The sequence below is a fragment of the Dasypus novemcinctus genome, chromosome 4 (assembly GCF_030445035.2).
Source record: "Dasypus novemcinctus isolate mDasNov1 chromosome 4, mDasNov1.1.hap2, whole genome shotgun sequence".
Classification (NCBI taxonomy): Eukaryota; Metazoa; Chordata; class Mammalia; order Cingulata; family Dasypodidae; genus Dasypus; species Dasypus novemcinctus.
The window spans coordinates 64,578,839-64,582,670 of NC_080676.1; the positions used below are offsets into that span (position 1 = coordinate 64,578,839).

Consider the following 3,832-nt stretch of genomic DNA (forward strand, 5'->3'; position numbering starts at 1 on the left):
ATGCTCTTTAGCAGGGAGGAAGAGATGGAAGGGGACTACCAAGAAAACTGGATAACTTCTCATAGCTGAACTTACAGCCCTAACCACAGATAGAAAAAACACAGAAAACTCTCAGAGCTTGAGAGGCCTCACAAAGTCTCACAGTCATGAGAGGAGAGATGAGAGAAAGAGGTGCAACAGAGTTTCACCGGCTTGCTCTTCAGACTATGGAATCTTCTGATTACAGCCATGTTTAGTCCCCTCCATCTTCCACCAGTCCTCATCAGATGTATGTGGACCACACCAGCTTCCCTGAGGAGGCTCACAAGCCCTTTGGTGCACACCAGAAATCTGGAAAAGGCCACAGTAATGCCTTTTAGAACAGACTGCGGGCCAGTCAAGAACAACACCTGAGTGAGCCCTGGAGTACAGGGGTTGTGAGCCAGAACAAAGAGCACAGGTCTTCCCACAAGGAAGGAAACACGCCCAGTAGATGCCAAGGGAGATGAGATGTCCTCTGCTTTGAGCAGAGAGAAATCACACAAGGTCCATCTCCAAAGAGAAAACCTGAAGGACACTCTCAGGGAATAACACAAAGGAGAAACTACCCTCTAGTGCTGTCGAGAAAGAGAAGGAGAGAGCGAGCAGCAGCAAGAAGATTTTGCCTCTCCTGGGGGTTGCTTCAGACAACCATCTTAAAAAACCAAAGCACAAAGACTCAGAGAAAACTAAATCAGACAAAAACAAGCAAAGTCTAGACAGCTTAGACCTAGGAAAAGGGGCAGAAGACCTGCTACCCAAGATGAAAGAGAAGGTTTCTAACGCTCTAAAGCCTCATGAGGGGAATGAAAAACTTCTAATTTGGATAGAAAGTCAGTGGGCTTCCCCCCTAAGGTTGAGAAGGCAGATATGGATGTTGAATTAGAGCAGCCCACCATGTCTTTTGAGTCATACCTCAGCTATGACCAGCTTTAGAAGATAAAGAAAAAGACTGTGAAAATTTCAATGTTTTCACTTGGAGAAAAAGGACTTATGAAAACTGATTCTAAAAGCACTAGTAAAAACTTGGACTTGATTCAGAAATTACTAAAGGGAATGAAGGCAAATCAGAGAAGTTACAGATGCCTAGAGCTGATTCAGGTCTCCACTGATTCAATGCCAGTGTTGCCAAACCTCCCATTACCCATAATACAGGCCAATTACCTTCCACTTCCTTCCCTTGAATCTTTATCTTCTTTCCAACCAAAGCAAAAAGCAGTCCCTTCATCACATGAAAAGAAAGAAGCTAGATTTACTGGACACAGAACGAATTTTAAGGTGTAGGTGTATTCTGGTTCCAATTGTGCCTATCTCCCCAAAATGATGACCCTTGCAGCAGCTGCACATCCTAGTACTTAAAAACAATATAGATTCAATTTTTGAAGTGGTAGGATTTCCACATTTTGTTTTGGAGATGTGTATGCCTGATGAGCTATATTGCATTGAGGAATACAATCAATGTATTAATTGAAGGAACAGGTTAGTTATGGAAAATTCATTGTGTCCGAAACTTTAAGGAGGAAAGGCCAGAAGAGTACAAGTCATGGCAGGAGATGCACCTTCAGCTTCAGGATGCCTGAGAACAGGCTGCGAGTACTGACAAAGACTGTCTGATCTGCACACGCCAACAAGTCCAAGAGCCTATAAAGTAAGGATGGCTTTTGTCAACTCTGTAGCCAGGCTACCTCATGATGTTCGAAGAAGGCAGAAGTTTGGAACACGAGGAGCAGCTGTCCCTGAAAAAGTTAAGATCAAGCCAGCCTCGTACCCCACAGGAAGCAGCCATGCTCCCTCCAGCAGCAACGACCTAAACCCTAGGACCGAGGAGCTGGCCTATGATGGTCAGAGCACCAGCAGTGCCACTTGGTGCCAGCACTTCTTCCTAAGATTCCAGGAAACTGACTGTGAGGAAAATTGCCCCAATGATGGCTACAACAAAGCTTCAAGAATGGATTCTCCCAACAATAAACTGACGACCTGCCTTGGAGATGGAATTGGTAGGGGGACGGTTTGGGGGATACAAGGGACAACAGGGGTTAGGGAGTGGAACTTCAAAGGAGACCAGAATCCTTTGTTTTGCAGAACTTTTTGGTCTCCAAAGTCTGTAGTTTACAGGGGTTGCACCTGTGAAGCTGCATGCACAGCCACTGCCTTCCTGCCTGGCAAACACTTCAGAATTCTGAAGGTGTGAAGCCTCAGTCTCACTGAGGATTTTAAAGTCGATGATAATTTGTTGTTAACTAAACTATAAAAAGTCTAGTTTTAATTAATAAATATTGTCCACAGATTGTATTTATATTACACTCCCACCCTGCCCCCTTCCCTGTACTTTTTTTTGTCCTCTACCACACACTTAGCCTTTTGTTTTCAAGGTCCCTTATTAAAGTTAGGACAAAAGCCTAGTAAAAGCCATACCCCTATTCCAGTTCTGCTATCCCATTCCCAGAGCCTGCGTGGTACCTGCTGCCCACCGGGCGAGGACTGAGTCCAGGGCTACCTGTCTTGGAGAGGAGCCTTGGTGCGGAGACAGGAGGTATTCAGGTGAGATTGCACACCTATAGACCCTTCTCAGTGTTGCTGTAAGTTCCTATTCAGACGCATCTCTTTCTCACTCATTAAAATAGCATTTATTAAGGGAGATAACTTGTAAAGTTCTGAAGTCTTTCCACCATCCTTTTTGACAGTTCCCACTTTTTTTTTTTTGAGGCTCAAGTAGAAGACAGAAACTGTGAGAGATTAATTTGCACAGAACTCAGTATTTTTACAATTGCCAGTTCCTGCCTCAAAATTTGAGTTGTTTTTTCCCTTTCACTATTGCTTCTTCTCCCCAACAGCGTGTGGAAAAGTAACTCAAAGAGCAGAGCTCCTCGTTGCCCCAATAATCCAGCATTTTTTTTTTATTGACTTTGTAATAATATTACATTAAAAATATATATGTGAGGTCCCATTCAACCCCACCCCCCCCCCCCTCTCCCCCCCCCCAACAACACTCGTTCCCATCATCATGACACATCCATTGGATTTGGTAAGTACATCTTTGGGCACCTCTGCACCTCATATACATTGGTTCACATCATGGCCCATACTCTCCTCTATTCCATCATGTAGGCCCTGTGAGGATTTACAATGTCCGGTGATTACCTCTGAAGCACCATCCAGGGCAGCTCCATGTCCCGAAGACGCCTCCACCTCTCATCTCTTCCTGCCTTTCCCCATACCCTTTGTCCATTATGTCCACTTTTCCCAATCCAATGCCACCTCTTCTATGTGGACACTGGATTGGTTGTGTCCATTGCACCTTTATGTCAAGAGGAGGCTCAGATTCCACCTGGATGCTGGATGCAATCCTCCCATTTTCAGTTGTAATCACTCTAGGCTCCATGGTGTGGTGGTTGTCCTTCTTCACCTCCGTCTTAGCTGAGTGTGGTAAGTCCAATAAATCAGATTGTAGGTGCTGGAGTCTGTTGAGGCTCAGGACCTGGCTATCACATTGTCAGTCCAGAGATTCAAATCCCCTAAATATATCTTAAACCCCAACATTAACTGCACCTCCAGCACATTAGCATGAAAGTCTTATGAAGGGAGATCCCATCTGAGTCCAGATTCATCACACATAAACACCATTTCCAAAGAGGGGCCATCTGCCCTGGTAGTTAACCCCATCGGCCATGACCATAACTCCCATGGGTCTCTTTAGCCCTCAAAGGAACCAATATCTGGGGGTTGTATCTGCTTTATCTGTCTCTCTGACTCTGCTCAGTTGTGCATGAGGGCAAACCTTCTGCCAGCCTCCAGACATTTTAATCTCTTGTTC

At 45.0% G+C, this 3,832-nt stretch overlaps 1 pseudogene; it reads left to right on the forward strand.

Annotated features, from left to right (window-relative positions):
* On the forward strand, window positions 1–1,986 carry LOC101419730 (elongin-A-like; annotated as a pseudogene).
* Window positions 1,987–3,832: the final 1,846 nt, after the last annotated feature.